The 19403-nt window shown below is 37.2% G+C and overlaps 1 protein-coding gene and 1 pseudogene across 4 annotated transcripts in view; one reads left to right on the plus strand and one right to left on the minus strand.

Moving 5' to 3' along the window:
- Positions 1-19403, plus strand: part of CTNND2 (catenin delta 2) — a 974640-nt gene that overhangs the window by 316755 nt on the left and 638482 nt on the right. The gene's annotated exons all lie outside the window — the stretch shown is intronic.
- LOC126002479 (uncharacterized) lies at positions 4771-4888 on the minus strand (annotated as a pseudogene).

A 19403-nucleotide genomic window follows, 5' to 3' on the forward strand; every position in this document is an offset into this window, starting at 1 on the left:
GCAACCTCAATAGAATAGATGAGATATTAGCTTTATTCAAATTTCTGACCTGCTATGAACTTTCTAGCCATAAAGACTTCAGTGGTAAAATGGGAACCAGAATGTACATATAAATTTTCACAAAGTATTAATAATAAATCCCCCTGAGTGTGATACCAAAGTAACTTTAATAACTCTAGTTACTCAAAGTAACTGGTATTTTAGAATATACTTTAATATTTTGCATATATCAGTTTTAAAAAAAGCAAAACAATCTGCAGACAGGACTGAATATTTTATACATGTCAGTAGCTGAACAGATAAGTAAATAGATCTGTTTTCAAAAGAGAAAAATGAGTTTCCAAAAGAAACAGCTACAAATATTGGATGGGAAATTTCAAAATAAAGGTTGAAGGCTAGAGAGTACAGTGGTTGAAACACTTGTTTGTGCATGCTGCAAATTCTGTTTTGATTCCTGACACCACATATGATTCTCAGGCATTTGTATTAGCAACCACCTTGAAAAAGAAATATGAATAGCCCCTGAATGACACCAAGTGTTGCCCTAACCACCACCCCTATCTATAAAAGTAGGTCATTTATTCAGTAAAATGGACTGTCTATGTCACTGCTTCAGATGTAGTTCCTAAAAAGCAACCAGCATTTAATAATTATTGATTGAATGGAGGAATAATAATCAAAACAGGAAACTCAAGCTAAAAATTTATTGAACTGTGTAATAAACTTCTCTAGTCTATGAATGGCTATTTCCCACCCTCCCACCAACCATCTTATCTTTCACTCCCTCAAATTGTTTGCTTCCTATTTAATACCAATGATCATGTTTTATTGTTTGGGGGCATTCCTTATTAAACATTATCTTTTTATGTCCTGCATATGAGAGATACCACTCTATATCTGTTTCTCTGCCTCTGACTACCTTCACTTAGCATGATATGCCCCAGACCCTACATGTAGCAGCAAATTGCATAATCTTATCTTTTCTTATAGCTCAGTAGTATTGCATTGTCTATATGTACCATAGGTTTTTTTTTTTTAATCCTGTCTTCTATTCTTGGACTCTTGAGTTTTCCCAGATTTAATTAATTGTGCTTATTGTCACAAGGAACAGAAGGTTCAAATCTCTTTTTCAGTTTTGTTTTTGTCTCTTGAGGTTTATTCCAAGAAGTATAGTTGCTGGATCAAACAGAAGCTCACTTCTTAGATATTTTTAGGAATGTCCATATTGTTTTCACAGAAAGGCTGGCCTTGTCAACATCCAATCCAGCAGCAAATGGACTCCATACCCTTGTTGTTTTTGTTCTTTTTGATGAATGCTGGTCTCTGTGCTGTGAGATAATAGTGCATTGCTGATTTGACTTGCATCTCCCTCATGATTGTGTTGCAAATATTTCTTCAATTTTTACTTTGATCACTTGCACTTTTTCTTTGATGAAGACTCTGTTTATCATTTATTATTTTTAATGTGGTTGAATCTGGGGAGAGACAATTGAGGGTTAAAGGGTCATCAATAGGTGAAAATGGGCACTGGTCAAGAGATTGGTGTTAAAACCTTGTATGCCTGAAACCCAATTATAAATAATTTTGTATTTCACAGTAACTAATTTTAAAAAATCAAATAACGAAGCCCAGTGCAGCAGTCTGAAATTAGTCATTCCACTCAATTCCTTTGGGGGCTCTTGTCTATTTAACTTTCACAGCAGGTGTGTAGCAGGATATGTTGTTGACTTCAGGGCAGCTGTGTTTTATCATGTGTCTTAGGGTCAGTGCAAAAAATCCTGACAGTGACACCTATCAGCGACAATAAAGATGAAGGCACCAGCTACTGCCACAATAACATGTAACTTTAATAAGGTGGATGAAGTCATTGTTTGAAGAGGCAACTCCAACAAGATACAGATTCTATCTAGATTGGAAACCCAAACTGCCAAAGTAGGTGGCTGCCTTTTATAGCAGCTTCGCACAGATGAACTTTTGTTCCATCTAAAGTAGCATATTTATATTTAAGTGCTAATGGTGAGAATGTGTCTTATTTTGGTGGTAAAGGTGGAAGGGTCAACAGTTCTCCTCAATTATTACTAAGATGTCCTTTGTGAAATATCAACTTCTAAACACCTCTTCACTGTGATAGGGCAAAGAAAAACTCATGGAATATATTTACTTTAAAATTACAAGATGAGTAATTGATGTCGTAGCTATCAGATATTTTAATAATAAATAATCCCCATGGTGTTGTCCTATATTGGTTTTATTACCTCAGTGATCAAGCCCCCACCAATCCAGGAGAATTTTGGAGGAAGAAGTGTGCAGTCTCCACTGAACCATAATTCGCCTGAATAATGAAAATCCCTTTTCTTGATTGTGGAGTTCGGGGTTGATAATATTTCACAAACAAGGAAATACATCTCTTGGATTCACTCTCTTTCAAGCCTGAGTGATGGTTTCACATTAGTATCCCACTATCTCAGCACGTCACTCTTGCATCTGAACAGACTTTAAAGAAGACATTTCAGTTTCAGTGGCCAAAATACAGTGCCCTTGTTCCTGGCTGTGACTGCCAAGTAAGTATATGAAAGGAACTCTCTAGTGCCACCCTGTTTATCATGCACACTGACTCATGTCCATGGGGAACCAGCCTGAAAAGAAACAGTCACGGGGTGCCTTTGGAGTCCCAGGTCTTAGCAGATGACGAAGATCATGCTGCTTTTCTTAGAACCAACAATGCAAAAGGAAATAGCTCTGAGATATCTCCCTCTGCAATTTCCTAATTATGATCATCTTAACACATAAGAGTGGTAATGCTGAAGCAGTATGAGCCATTTGCAGTCAGATTTAAAAAAATTACATTTTTATGCTAGACTATTTTCTAATAAGAAAATAAATGAAAAGGCAAGTCATTAATTGCCACAAAAAGGAAAAAGTGAAACTCATCAAATGCATCGCAGCCTTTTCTTATTAAAGACGTTAATTACCACACCTTTGGGGAGATCTTCTTGCACCTGAGCCTTGGAAACATAGAAAAGCAGGGAAGGGGGTCACCTTTTATCACATTCTGAGATGTCTTACACAGTTAGGAAACGTGTGTTGAAAGGTCCACATGATTATTTCAACACTATATGGAGTGTTTCTACTAGTAATACCTAAGCTTAAATATATTTTGTTTGCCTGAGTATTTGTTGTATTTTGGCCCCATCCACTGATTCAATGCACAACTGTGCTTTGCATTCCCTATGGTACTCAGGGAACTTCCGGTGCCAGACTTCAAACCTGGTATTACTAGGATAAAGCAATAACACCACAGGAAGAGCACTTGCCTTATTAGCGACCTATCGTGGTTTGATCCAAGGCATCACATAAATTATCCAGAACACCATCAAGAGTAATTCCTGAGCACAAAGCCAGGAGTAATCCCTAAGCATTGCTATGTGCGTCCCCAAAATCAAAATTAATAAATAACTGGGGTGGCTGGAGCAGTGGTGCAAGGGGTAAGGTGTCTGCCTTGCCTGCACTAGCTTAGGACAAACCACGATTCGATCTCCTGGCATCCCCAAGCCAGGAGCGATTTCTGAGCTCATAGCCAGGAATAATCCCTGAGAGTCACCAGGTGTGGCCCCAAAACGAAAAATAAATAAATAAATAGTTTTTTTTCTATGCAAAGCACATGCCCACTAATAATATTTTAATATGTGCTGGAGTGCTTTTCATGATTAACTCAGTAATTTAACTTCCCAAATAAGAATTTTCTTATAAATTAGCTTTCTGTTATTAAATTCTTAGTACCTCTCTGGTTTTGGATATTAATGCCTAATTGAAAGATCACTAAGAAGATCAAAAGTGATAATTTCTATATAATTACTTTATGTAGACTATATGGTAATAAATAGATTTATGTGATTATTATAATAGTATATTATCTAGAAAAGTTTGAGCTATTGCATCTTAATGACTTGTGAGAAGTGAACAAATAAATAATATCAGAAAAATTAAATAAAATGATGTCCATAGATATACTGTGACCTTTAATTTTAAGCCACATTAAAATGTAGAGCTCTAAATTTTATTTACAGTAACTTGAACTCAATGTATTTGTGATTTATAATGATACCTTTAGAGAAATTTTCTGCTGAAGAAAATAAAATCTATATATTACAATATATCATTTTTCATTGTAGTATAAAACTGAAGAAAGTGCAATTCTATTATGCTCTTGAGTTGAGTCAGGAACAAGGTGAAACTGTGCTTTGTAAGAAATAAACTGTGAGACTAGCTTTTATATAGATCTCAAATATTATAATACTCAGCATTATGTACCTATGAATTGTTTTTATATGCTTATTTATAAGTACATCAACTCAAATACATAGTCCTATGTTTCTTATTGTCTCAGCTCAGAGGTGAGATATTCTTTTTTTGGGGGGGGCACACCCATTTGATGCTTAGGAGTTACTCCTGGCTAAGCACTCAGAAGTTGCCCCTGGCTTGGGGGGGCCATATGGGACGCTGGGGGATCGAACCGCAGTCTTTCCTTGGCTAGCGCTTGCAAGGCAGACACCTTACCTCTAGCGCCACCTCACTGGCCCCAGAGGTGAGATATTCTAAAATAGTCTAAAGTGTTTTCTCCTTCAGATGTAATATTACTAAAATAGTGAGTATAAAAGTATAAGTCTTTACTGCTTTCAACAATTAAATTCTAGTATTTACTGTAAAGGGAGTTTAGCATTCTTTTCATTCCATTCCATTATTTGGCTCAGAACTTTTTTTTTTTCTTTCCATTGTGTGACCCACTTCAGTGCACACAGCCCCCTGGCTAGAGCCAGGCAAAGGTTCATGGCATGGGGTACTATGAGAGGCCCAGGGAAATTGACCTGTAATAAATCCAAACCCATTTAATTGGCTAGAAATTTTTAGTATTATCATAGTAGCACTCAACCTTACAAAGTATTGTTTCTACCAAATTTTTATCACTCACATTCATATACTTCACCATTCATATTCTTACTGCTAAACTCATTACTGAAACTTTTTTCTAGATCCAAAATTAGTGTCATTGTCTGAAATGTTTGGTCAGTAATTTTGAAATAAAATATATTGCTCTAGTTTTCATTTACAAATATGTGGAGAGATAGCTCAATGGGCTGAGTATATGCTTTGCATTGGAGAAAGCTGGTTTCAATCCCCGATAATTTATTATTTCCCCAAAACCACCAGGAGTGACTTTCTAGCACAGAGATGAGTAGCCCATGATAGTCATGATATAACTCTAAACAAAGAATCAAATAGCATGACATTATACTCATTTCTATAGCTTTTAGATGTTTGTGGATTCTGGCCATTTGTTGTATCCATAACAATGCTTCTTTCCTTTCTTTTTTTGGGGGGGCCATATCTTTTTTTTTCTTTTTTTCTTTTTTTTATTTATTTAAACACCTTGATTACATACATGATTGTGTTTGGGTTTCAGTCATGTAAAGAACACCACCCATCACCAGTGCAACATTCCCATCACCAATGTCCCAAGTCTCCCTCCTCCCCACCCGACAATGCTTCTTTCTATCTTAGCTATGAGAAAGATCTGTATGTTACCTTCCATTCAGGTAGACTTCACTTAGTATGATACCCTCCAGTTCTATCCACATCAGAACAAATTGTTTGGTTTTATCTTTTGTTATAGCCAATTAGAATTGCCTCATGTGTATGTGCCATAGTTTCTTTATCCACTCATCTGTTCTTGGACACTTGCATTGTTGTTTCCAGCCAGCAGTGCTGCGATCAACATAGGAAGCAAATGTCTTTTCTTATTAAAGTTGTGAAGCTCTAGGGGTAGATAACCATAGAAATTCATTTGCTGGGTGATAAGGAACTCTGTTCTTAGTTTGTTGAGAAGTGTCCATATTGTTTTCCAAAAAGTGAAATGTTCTTTATTTTCCACATCCCCATCAATATTGAGTGTTTTGTTCTTTTTTTAAAAAATGAGTGCTAATGTTACCTTTTTCTTCTTTTTTCCCTTCCTTCTTCTAAATAGATATTTATAACATCTAGATAGACTCCTAGTTTTTTTTCTTTTTTGTTTGCCTCCCCCGCCCATGGTACCAAGTATCATATATGTTCAATAGGTGGAAATAAAAAACGATCAAAGTCAACGACAAAATGATCAATACCCAATCTACAACAAGCTGTATAACTGGGAAACAGTTCCTCTAGCATTAAGGGGGGTAAAGGAAAGATATGCTGGGAACAGGGAAGAAGGGAGGACAACACTAGTGGTAGGAATACCCCTCGTTCATTGTCACTATTGCCTTAAATGTTATTGTGAAAGATTTGTAATTCACTTTTACCACAATAAAAATGTAAACAAAAAGAAAAAACAAAACAAAACAAAAAATATGAGTGCTAGTCTGCCTGTTATGAGATAATCTTATTTTTTGATTTTTATTTTCCTGATAATAAGTGACACAGGACATTTTTGTATGTTTATTGGCCATCTTTATGTCTTCTTGGAGGAAGTTTCTGCTCATCTCTAAGATTGTTGCTTACTACAAAGAGCCTTATGACATACTTCCGAAAAGCCCCATCAGAGAGAAATTATCTGTGATCAAACTTGTTTGGCATCAATGGTGATCTCTCCTGTTTTCTCTTAAGACTTTTCCAGAAAGTGTTACTGTGGTGTCATGATCCACTTACACAGATTGTTGGATATGTTTGTAATTATAGATGTTGTACTCATTTTTAATGTTTTTAAAAACCAATTAAATTCTTTTTTTGGAGGGGAAAACAATTTTTATTTTTATTTACTTTTTTTGTAAATATTATTCTTTTTTAATTTTTTCTTTTTTTCTTTATTTAAACATCTTGATTACATATATGATTGTGATTAGGTTTCAGTCATGTAAAGAACACCCCCTTCACCAGTGTAACATTCCCACCACCAATGTCCCAAATCTCCCTCCATCCCACCCCACCCCCACCTGTACTCCAGACAGGCTTTCCAGTTCCCTCATTCATTCATATAGATTATGGTAGTTCTCTGTGTAGTTATTTCTATAACTGCACTCGCCACTCTTTGTGGTGAGCTTCATGAAGTGAGCTGGAAGTTCCAGCCCTCCTCTCATTGTCTCTGAGGATTGTTGCAAAAATGACTTTTATTTTTCTTAAAACCCATAGATGAGTGAGACTATTCTGCATCTATCTCTCCCTCTGACTTATTTCAATTAAATTCTTAATTAGCTTTGATGAATATTGAAGTTTTCAGTACTATAGTAAAATTATATAGTTTTAATAAATTATCATGGTAACTCAAGATTTTATTTTAAACTTTCAGTCTTTGATCTTAGCTTATAAAAAGCACTAGACATTTTTTTATAATCTACTTCTTGCCAAATCTTGAAAATCTTCCCAAATAACTTAATGAAGAAATAAAGTATGTTTCTCTTTATTTAATAAAGAACAATAAAATCATCTGTATGTAGCCAGTTAGGGAAATAAAAAGCTCCTATAAAATATCAACCCTGATTATATTAAGTATGTTTGGCAGGGGCCAAAGAGATAGCATGGAGGTAAGGCATTTGCGTTTCATGCAGAAGATCATCGGTTCGAATCCCGGCGTCCCATATGGTCCCCCATGCCTGCCAGAAGCAATTTCTGAGCAAGGAATAACCTCTGAGCACTGCCGGGTGTGACCCAAAAACCACAAAAAAAGAAAGAAAAGAAAAGAATGTTTGGCAGAGAGAAAGTTGGTGAAAGTATAGAAAAGGTGGGGGAAGGATCCTTCTGGAATGCTGGCTGTTCTAGAAATCTAGAAAATTCTTAGAGGAACCCACTTTCTTCTAGTGAGAGCTTCCTGTTTAGCAGGGCAAATAGGGCTGGACAAGTTGTTTCTCTGTTAGACAAACTTAAGAAAAATGTATTGGTGTTTCTGAATGATTCCTGGATATACTTTTAATTTTATTTTATAAAAATTAGCATTTTTATAAAACACCTGGCAGTCCTCAGGGCTTAACTCTTGCCTCTGTGCTCAGGAATAACTCCTGACAGTGTTTGGGAAAGGCCTATGGGGTACATAGGATAGAACCTAGGTCATCAACATTCAAGCTCATCACCCTGCTTTCTGTTTGAACTCTCCAATCCGCCTAAGGAATACTGCTAAAACCTTGTAAATATCTCTTATTTCCACATATTCTAAGAAAAAGGGTTCTAAAATTCTAACTTCTTACATTCAAATACAGTTTTCACCATTTACAATCTATGGGATCTGAAGATTTTTTTTAATCTTATTGCATTTCTTTCCTAAAGGTAGTTCACAAGTATAAATGAAAGAATAATTTGCTCTCTTTAGATATATGTAAAAACAATCAGGAAATTTCTATCTATACATATTGCTTTTGGACTATAAGATAAAAATTTCTGCAATTATTTATCACATGAGGATGTGAACGAAAGCAATTTCATGACTGTGGGAAGTGAGTTTGACTTGCATGCCAGTAGAAACATATGGAGTCCATAAAGCACAAGTCTTTCTTGTCTTGACTATTATTTTTATTATTTTTTTAGTTCAAAGCTCTCAGTTGTGAATTATGGAAAGCATTATTGGCAGAAGCCAAATAGTGAATTGTGAAGAAATGAGAAATGTGTATCAATCTATGGAATTAAGTGAGCCTTTATTTTTCATCCAGTGATGAGCTCTTTCCTCTTCAATGGATTTTGTTTATGAAGAGCATCTTCAATATTTACAAGCTTAAAAGAGAATGTAGCAGACCACTATACCTTAAAATAGACATTCTGAATATATAGTCTCGATTCTTGAACCGTATTTAGTCAAAGCTCTTTAATAGTCAGGATACCAAGATTTGGGGTATATTTAGGAATATAGAAAGCTGTGGGCTAGAGAATTAACATAGGATCTAAAGAACTTGTTTGTATGTAGCTGATCCCGACTTTAGCCCTGGTACCACACATGTTTCTATAATTCTCAGATTTTAGTCCTGAGCACTCCTGGGACAGGAAGTATAAAGAAAATAGAAAAAAAACTTGAGAAGTGTTTCCAAACCCTCTTGTAAAAAAGTCGTCAGCTTTCTCACTATAAAACAGACTACTTTGAAGTCAGGTTGGGTATTCCACCTCCTGGGAGGCGTATCATTTGCTATCCAAGGCAACACTCTCTAACTGCCAACTCCTGTTGTTCAAGATCACTTTGAACTCCTCATACACACATCCAATCCTGTTGTAGAGGGTTCTATGGAAGGTTGCCACAGACATACAAAAAGAAATGCTAGAAATCTCTAGTCATTTATGAAGCTAACCAAATACTTAAATACTTCATACATAATACTTAATACTAATACTTAAATACTAATGTTAGTGAATGGAATTTCTAGCAAATACTCATGAAAAAAAAGAGAAAATGGGAGTTGCAGATTTATAGTAAACCAACTGTAAAAAATTGTGCCCAACTGACCTCCTATATTTCCAAGACAGAATTACAGACTAGCCTCAATGTTCTATCTCAGCTTCCAGTCTCTGCTCTACCAAAGTTAAATCCTAAAATTCATAGGCTAGAAAGTTCCAAGATAAATGTCAAAAAACTATGATCCTAACCAAGGAGAATGTTTCCTATGGGAAATTATGATAACATAATATTGATATAGATAGTATTGGAATGTATGTTTTCCAGAATTGACTAGTTTGTTTAAAATGTAGCCCTCTTGATTTCTTTTAATTTGAATTTGCAAGTAAACATGTTGAAATGATTTTTTTTGGCTGGCTCATTGGTGAAGCACCCTGTGGGAAGAACTTAAAATGCTTAGTCATGCACATTTTCTGATTGGTATTCCTGAAGTGTGACAGCCTAGGACAGTGACATAATACATAAGTCCAGCCAAAGGAACAGGGCCTACTCTGGACAAAGTATTATTCATGGCCACCACTTTATATAGATGTTATAGAATATCAGACAAGGACAGTAGCTATTATTCAAAATGGGGGAAAAAGTGCAACTTTTGAAACTAGGAGATTATACTGCAATATTTATTATGATTAGATGAACTGAGTTTTTTCATTTTGATTTTTTTCTTTAACATTTTTATTGAGGTATCATAGTTTATGGTCCTACTGTAATCTTGCTTCAGACTTTAATTATGTAACTATTATACCTCAAAATAACTGATATTATTCATATATTTTTCATATAAAATAGTATTACATATTAGTAACTATATAGCAGAGTTTAAAGTATAATAGATACTTTTGAGCCAATAGAGAAGCCAAGTTAGCCAAGTTTTTTTTTACCATGAGACTTCTCGATAATTAAAATACCATGCTTTGCAAAAAGGTGGTAGTGGAAGTGTGAAAATTTTTGTGTATTGGAGTGCTACTTTCAAAGTCAGAGCACTGTGACCAGGGATATATCTCAGAGGGTGTATGTATATGTTATGGATATCAGAGCCCTCAGTTTGACCTCATTGAATATACCTTGTAGTAAATCCAGAGCCAATATCTAAGAGTACTACCAGGTATTAGAGCCAAAGCAAAGACAGAAGGGATTATATGTTTTAATTATTTAAAATTATTTAGAAAGAGCATACGTCCAGAGGGAAATGTAGTGTTGTCATGTTTTAGGTCTTTTTTTAGTAGAACAGATGTTTATTTACCTTGATTTAATTGATGCATATAGACATCCTGTTCGAAATTCAACCCCTAAGAATCATTGCCTGGTTAGTAACTGGGAATCCCTGTCTTCCAGCTTTGTTTATGACCAAAGCATAAATAAAGAATTTCCTACACTGATCCTATGTAGTGTCATAAATGCCCACATGTCCGGCGGGTTGTTGTCAAACCCTCACCAGTCGGTCACTTACACATCCTATTTCAGAACCCCATTGTGCTTTGAAGTGTGCGAAATTAATTTCATGCCAGGCTAGAGCAGCTGGAAATCACGGGTGTTCTTAATCTGTCTTTGCAAGAGTTTCAAGTGAAGCACAGAATAAAGAAGACATTGCCCTTGATCAAGGGTCCCAAAGGTGAGGTTCTACCCTCATCCCAAGTGACCAATCATAGTCTTAATCTAGTTAACTATTGGAAATGTACAGACTCTAAACTTCAGTGTGGAGTTGAGATTTGCAGTGATGCATAGGTAAGAACACTGTGTGATGTGGTCTGAGTAGCTAAGTTGGGGTATTCTTTATTTAACAGTGCCTAAGTAAAGGGGTTCAGTTTGACCCCAGTGACTGTCAGGACCAGGATCTGGGCAACTGTCCAGTGTTGTTCCTATGATTCCTCTCTTCTTCATTTTTGCTCTTGTTTTTCTACCACATGTTCCTCTTTTACTTACTCTTTTTTTTTTTTTGCCTTTTTTTTTTTTTTTTTTTTTTTGGTTTTTGGGCCACACCCGGTAATGCTCAGGGATTACTCCTGGCTATGTGCTCAGAAGTTGCTCCTGGCTTGGGGGACCATATGGGACACCTGGGGATCGAACCGCGGTCCCTCTAGGGCTAACGCAGGCAAGGCAGGCACCTTACCTTTAGCGCCACCGCCCGGCCCCTTACTTACTCTTTTTTTCTGGCCAAGGACAGCTAAAGATAACTGTGGGGGTGCAAATGAACTGGGGAACTGGCCCTAAAAATCTGACTCCTTGAAATGATTTAATTGCAAGAGAATTTTTGGGCTGGAGCTTCACCATGACCCTTGGAAGGCAACCTCTGTAATTTGAATGTCAATCAACTGTAATTTTATACCTTTGAGTCTGGAGGGATAATAAATAGACTTACAGAGATTTACCCTGGAATGCTGATTCTTAGAAAATGAAAAGCCAGCAGAGCAGAAAGAGTCAAGTCTTTAAACAGTTCTTTCAAAAGATCAAGCTTAAATGACATGAAAAGGGTAAATGCTTACCTTTAACTTACTCGAAATCATTCTAAAGTCAACTGTTTATGTATAATGGTAAAGGTTTCCTGGATTACTACCACTTATTCTGCTTTAAATTTTATGTGGCACCATGATTTATAGTAATGTTAATAATAGACTATACTGTACACCTGTGTTCTAAGACTATCCTCTGGATGAGGGTATCTGTCCCCTTCCCTACTGTCTCAGCATGATCCTCTCAACGACCTTCCCACAACATGTCATTTCCCTTCTCTAGAGCAATTTTTGTTATTTCTTTGCAAAGTTGATTTAGACCTTATATTCAAGAGAGATCATTCTGCCTCTGGCCCTCTCTTCATGTTCTTACCTTGCTGTAATTGTCAGAACATAACAATGAGGAGAACTTTTTTTGTTTTGTTTTGTTTTTTGGTCCACACCCGGTAACGCTCAGGGGTTACTCCTGGCTATGCACTCAGAAGTCACTCCTGGCTTGGGGGACCATATGGGACGCCGGGGATCGAACCGAGGTCCATCCTAGGCTAGCGCAGGCAAGGCAGGCACCTTACCTCTAGCGCCACCGCCCGGCCCCAACAATGAGGAGAACTTCTAAAAAACAGTCCCCTTCCCCTGCTTTTGATTCAGAAGTTGAATTAATTTTCTCAAAAAAACCATAACAATTAATTTTGATAGAATTGGTGATATCATATAGACTAGTGTTTTTCTATTTTGTTTTTGTATGGTTTTAGTCACAGTGATTTATGGTTGGGTTTTAGTGATTGGGTTTTTTTGGTGAAACATTATATCAGTTTTATCAGTGATCATTCCCCTCTACTTGGACCTCCCCTACCAATTTGCCTCCCACACTTAAAAGAAACACTTAAAAGAAGATGTGTATTATCTACAAATACATGTTTATATAAAACATAAAAATATAGAAATATATTTTCCTCTACCAGTACATATTAATATATTTTATATATATACTATTGATATAGTAAATATTTATATATTTGTTGTACATCCATGTCATTTTATATAAGTAGATGATATAAACATGTAATATATTTACATTAGTGAATATATAAATATTTATATATCTATTAAATGTATATTTTATATAAAACTTTGTTATGTATTTCTATGCATGCCAGTGTGTTCTCCTCCTCTTGCTTGAATGCTTCCCTTCACCATAGACTTCACCCCTTCATCCTGTCCTCTCTCCTACACTCCTCAGATTGAATGCCAGTGAAGACCAGTTTTCATGTGCTTTTTACCCACAGACATCTTGGGGTATTCATTATTCCACCATCCTATTTTTTATATCTCACATATAGAGCAATCATTTGGTATGGGGTTTTCTCCATTTGATATTTCACTCAGCATGATATAGAGTAAATATTTATGTATTCAGTGGTTTTGCTTTAAAATTGTTGCGAGTCTGCCAGCTGGGAGGGGGGGCTCTTGACTTGCACATAGCCAACCCAGGTTTAGTCCTTTCACCCCATATGTCCCTTGTACTCTGTCAAATATGATCCTTGAGAAAGGAGCCAGGATTAATCTTGAGAATCACCAGGTATGATCAGAAAACAAACAACAAAGCTAATAATAAATAAGGTTTTGTGAATCTTAGAAATCTATTATTTTATTTGATTTTCAAGTATTCCTCTCTTACCAAGATTGATTGGAGCCCATGTTAGTAGGAAGTTTAAAAAAATTTGCTTGCCTAACATGCTGCTCTACCTACATACTATGTATGTACTGGGCTTGATTCCCAACAAGTCACATAGCACCTGAACATGACCAGGACTTCAGAGCCCTGAGCACAAGACATCTGAGATGCTCCCAACTCACCCACATCAAATAGTAATAAAGGAAGTTTGACATGGAGCTTTCTGGAAGTCTTTTGAGGTAAAATGATATTTTTCTAAAAAAAAAAAATCAAGGGGCCCGGAGTAATAGCACAGTGGTTAGGGCATTTGTCTTGCACAAGGCCGATCCAGGATGGACCTTGGTTTGATCCCTGGTGTCCCATATGGTCCTCTGAGCCAGGAGCGATTTCTGAGTGCATAGCCAGGACTGACTCCTGAGAGTCACCGGGTGTGGCCCCAAAACACAAAACAACAACAATAAAAGTCAAGGCTGGATGGAGACATAGTATAGCAGAAAAGGCACTTACTTTATCCAAGGTAAACTCTGAGTACTTCTAAGAGTGATTCCTGAGCACCAATTCAGTAGCAATTCCTTTTAGATGAGGGTCTAGAGAGAGATAGTGTAGGAGCTAAGGCACTTGCATTGCATACTCTCACCCGATTTTCATTCCTGGCAACACATATTGTATGATAAGCATGGCAGAGTGTTATCATGAGCACAGAACCAGGAGCACTGATAAGTATGCCCAAAACATTACATTTTAGTTTGATTTTTATATACATATAAAACATGTATACACATACCTCATAGCTTATAAAATTTACTTGAAAAGAATTTAGGTTTTTGTTTTACATTGTAGCATTCACAGACTAAAGTACATTACCATTTAAAATTACTGCGCAATAGGCCTAACTCTGATACTGTACTTGGTTACTACCAATGAAATCTCTATGCTGAGGAATTTTTCCATTTGCACAGATCCCCAACTCTTATTCCTTATCTTTCTGGAGTGTTTTAACATGTAAATTGTGACTGATAAGCTCTAGACCGGAATATATATCACAGCAGATGTCTTCAATATACCTGTCACATTTCTGTTCTGTCTGCACAATGCTGAGCTTTGTAATAAGGTGAATCGAGTTGCTAAGACAGAATGTACAGATGAAGAGTTGTAGGAGAGACCGACAAACCTGAAATGGATTCTACCACTTTGCAGTCCCACTCACCCTCTATGAAAAGGTTCTCCTAACACCCAGTACTTGCTAATGGATGGCATTTTTCTCTCTTTCTTCAAAAATTCTGATAAATCTCTTCTGACATCCATGGAAGTTTAAATTTGTATGTTCCTAGTTAGTCATGAAAACGATTAATCTTTCCACTTGCTTATTGACTATATAGAAATTCTCTAGAGATAGCACAGCGGTGTTTGCCTTGCAAGCAGCCAATCCAGGACCAAAGGTGGTTGGTTCGAATCCCGGTGTCCCATATGGTCCCCCGTGCCTGCCAGGAGCTATTTCTGAGTAGACAGCCAGGAGTAACCCCTGAGCAGCACCGGGTGTGGCCCAAAAACCAAAAAAAAAAAAAAAAAAAGAAAAAAAGAAAGAAAAGAAATTCTCTTTTGATAAGTGCTCATTTGAGTACTTTAACTTTTTTCGGTCAGGGCACCTATAAATAATATTTGTTTGATCTAGTTGTAGATGATATGGAACTGGAAGCATTACCAGAGTATTAACGTACATGAGAAATGGCTTCCAAGGAGAATGAGGAGAACTGGAAAGGGATGTGGAGACAGTGGTCCTAACTCCATGGACATTTTCCAAAAATAGAAGTGAGGTTTGCTCTTAGGACAGCAGAATTGCTTATTCTAGATGAATCATGCCCCATTAATATATGTAGATCACCCCCTTATTGCACCATATCCCATATGGAGGTTTATAGATAATTGTATGTACAACCATGCCCATTGAATTTAAGTAGCTCATGCTTCATGTTCTGCCAACATGATATGATTCATCCTATATGTAGATGAATCAAATGGACAGAGATGGTACCTATCTTGCAGGCCTCAGAATGTCTTACCAAACATGTGCTGATGGAATCATATTTACCCTTGACCCCATCTTGTAAAAATATCTTAAATATAATGAAGAGTCCCTCATGTGCAAGATCCAGGGGCAAAACTAAAGTCTTTAAACATAAAAAAATCATAATGTGGGGGCCGGAGAGATATCACAGAGGTAGGGCATTTGCCTTGCATGCAGGAGGACGGTGGTTCATATCCCAGCGTCTCACATGGTCCCCCAAGCCTTCCAGGAGCAATTTCTGAGAATAAAGCCAAGAGTAACCCCTGAACACTGTCAGTTGTGAGCCCCCTAACCCTCCAAATTATAATGTAATGTCACTGGAAATATATGAAATATGAATGACCTTTTATGAGGAGCTTTGTGTGTACTTTTAAATAATAAACTTGTTTAAAAAATAACAAACATCTATTTTTTTTAAAAACTCATTTTACAGATAAAGCTAGACACAATTCATTTGCGAAGAGAAGGGGGGATATTTCAGCATAATCAATGACCATCCTAATAGCTAAATTTACATATTGCTGTAAACTTTAGTTATTTATTTAGTATGATATTTTATTAATAGTCTGGGGGCCTAATATGCTAGCTCTTTTTTAAACAATATGTCCTAGTATTCTGCTGAGGGTGGTGGTGTAATTATGTATATGAGAAACCTTTATAGTATTGTATACTACAGACTCTCAATAATTAAAAAAAAAAGTAACTAAAATAAACGCCTTGTTCCAGGTCATCTCTATAATGTTGAATTGGTGCCATTTGGTTCATTATTTAATAATGTGTTTAACATACTTTGCTCTATTTATGATTGTGGAAGTTGTAGTTATTAGTGAATCAAGTAAATCACTCAGTGAAGGTAGCTGAGATTCACTAATAGATGGAATTGAGAGAAGTGATCTTCAGCAGATTAAAGTTCACCTACCTCTATTTGCTTCTGTACTTTTTCTCCTACCTTTAAACTTCTGGAGCGCTGAGATTTTGCTAGATTTCATTCTCCTTCAGAATCATAGTCTCATTTTACAAAGTGAAATTTATTGGCCTCACCCTGTTTCTTGTCCAACATTTAACCATTTGAAATAAAAAGCGCATCTAGCTTTGAGCTCAAACCAACTGGAGGCTCTTGTCTTTAATCAAGGAAACCGAGTCTAGATTCAGCACTGGATCATTCGATGAGGCTGTGGGATTTCAGGGGTTTTCTAAAGTGGAGAGCTAAAGCGAGAGATCCAAATCTAGGGCCAAGAAGAAGAAACTAGAATTTGCTAGGCAGGCTAGTGGGAGGGTCCTTTTGTGATGAAATGTTGCGTAAATAATGCCTAATGCCGATGGGGGTCTCAGTTCCCCGTTGCCATGGAGACCTTTGTGCCAGGCTGAACTCTATTCTTTCTGCTCTTAAGAAGGCAACCACTAGGCTCGTGGTAACTCGGATGCATCTTGCTTTGCCTTACTCTTCAACTGTTTGCAACTGAAAGCACAAATGAAACTCTGAGCATCCGGACTCCGGACTTTTTCCAGACTATTCCTCTTTGTGGCTTACATTTTTTTTTTCAGTCTTCGGTTCCCTTTCCTCCTGGGCGCTGGTGGGAGGAGCAGGTGTCGAGGACTCCTGGAAACTGCCTGTACCCACTGCTACAAGGAGGAGGGAGAAGTCAGAGTGCATCTTAGTGACTTCTTGTTGGCCCTCCGATTCCAGGTTTGAAGTCTTTGAAGACTCCCTTCTTGCGACAGGTAAATGAGAAACAAAAAGGTCTGTGTTTGCTTTTCCGATGATGGTGCCTGGTGACTGTTGGCTTTAATCGCGGCAGGAGCTGAAGTTTTGCAAACTGCAGGCTGAAAGGCAGGTGTAGGAAACGTGGTTGTTTGATTTCATTTTTGATGTTTCTCTTTCTTGGTCACTGGATTCATTGTTGTACTTGTCAAAGCCAAATATACGAATTGAAGGGAAAGCTGTTGTTGAAAGACATCCTGTGGGGTCACCCTCCCCTATTAAGTAGCTGTTCTCATTGCTTAACGATCTTGGTTTTAGTAAAACTAGGTGTGCAGAGGTTGAGCCATGGCTAAAGTTGAGAAAGTCGGGCTTCTGTTGTAGTGCCAGTTAATTAGGTCATCTTCCTTGAGAATTCACTAATAGTCATTGAAAGTTGATGAGCAAGTTGGGCACTTTGTTTTCTCTTTAGTAAACAGTTACAGGCATACATTGATTTTTTTTTTTTAAAGAAATTATCTACAGATGGTTAAATGCAGAGAAAGGCTTGGAGCAACCTTACTTTGTCAATTTATTGTAAACATTGAGTGTATGGGACAGGTCACTTGTTACATTGCTTTTCCTGTCTTACGTTAGTTCGTAGTTCTCACGGCTGGCCTAGTTCTTGACACAAGAATGCAAAAAGTACATATCTAGATCATTCCAAGTGACTTAGGTGTCTGTGTGTGATGCTCTGCCTTTATAGTATGGATAACCTTTGCCATAGAGGATATGCAACTTGCTTTTCTTACAGTAGCTCATGGAGAGGAAGGGACCCAAATTTACAGAAACTTTATTGAGTTCATCTCTTACCACTTCCTACCATCTCTTACCAGTTAAGAAAATAAGTGTAAAGCTTCCTAGATGAAAGAGACTTATAGACTTCAGAAAGTGGGTGTTTCCTCAAATTGGGAATTGCATTTTGTGTTGTTAGATTTTTGTAAGGTATGTTTATGTGTCTTTATTGAATTGTGAGCAAAGTGAACAGGAAGGTCTGAGAAAGACTAGAGTTTTCTTTTTAATGTTCTTCATACAGAAGGACTTTCTCCTTGATCTTCACAAGATGAAAACCAAATGCGATAAAAAAGTTAAAATTTGGATGACTATAATTTGGCTACTAAGGATAAATGAACATGTAAACTGATTTTTAATCACAAACAATGTCACACACTAATAAGATTGTCAAGTTGTTGAAATGTAACTAGTAAGTGTGACCCAAAATTGCTTAGGGGCAGAGACTTGTATTGGTCTTTCTACAGGTAGCCTAGTCTCCTGTGGGTTCTGATTTAGAGCTTTATTTTTCTGGCTCTTTTGCAATTCTTATCATTCTATGATCATTCTTTTCATCCAAGCTTTCTTGAGCACACACATCCCCCCTATGCTGAACTGGGTGTGAGGTATCTTGACAGAAATGGAAAGGGGTATTCCCCAGGGCCCCAGAACTGAGTAAATCTGGTGGAGAGGCAGATGTGACAGCTAGCAGCTGTAATTGCTTTAATGAAGACAGAGCCTAGGAAAGGAAGCCACACTGGAGCTCATTGGTACTTTACATTTTCTATTGGACCCTCCCACCTGAGAAGAAGAATGGAGAAACAACTCCCCCCAAATAACTATTAATGAATGACTGCAACAATCTGGAAAAAAGCCAGAGAAATCTCACTGATGTGTATTTCCTCTTATGTTATTGCTCTGAGCAGTCAAGGGCCCTATAGTGACTGAGAGCCACCCCCCTCATCCCTGGCCCAGATCAGCTGCCTCACACACACCCCCATGTTTCCTCAGCTCCCACCAGGTCACCCAAGTTGCTGCTGCTGGTGAAACCCATTTTTCAGCAGTATAATCTGAAGAAGTTTCCTTCTGGTCTGGGAAAAAAATGTTGCTATTGAATGCTTCGGGCATACAGGATCATGGTGGAGGATCATGGTGTTTATCTTATTATGGTGTTGGATTTATTTTTGCTGTAGCAGTCCCTCTATCTCTTATTGACACCTATCCATAGGTAGGGGAAGGGGGAGCACCTAGCTTAGAATATGTCCCCTATACCTTCAATTGGAATATTGCAGCTGACTGGCCCA

Source organism: Suncus etruscus, chromosome 2 (assembly GCF_024139225.1).
Source record: "Suncus etruscus isolate mSunEtr1 chromosome 2, mSunEtr1.pri.cur, whole genome shotgun sequence".
Taxonomy (NCBI): Eukaryota; Metazoa; Chordata; class Mammalia; order Eulipotyphla; family Soricidae; genus Suncus; species Suncus etruscus.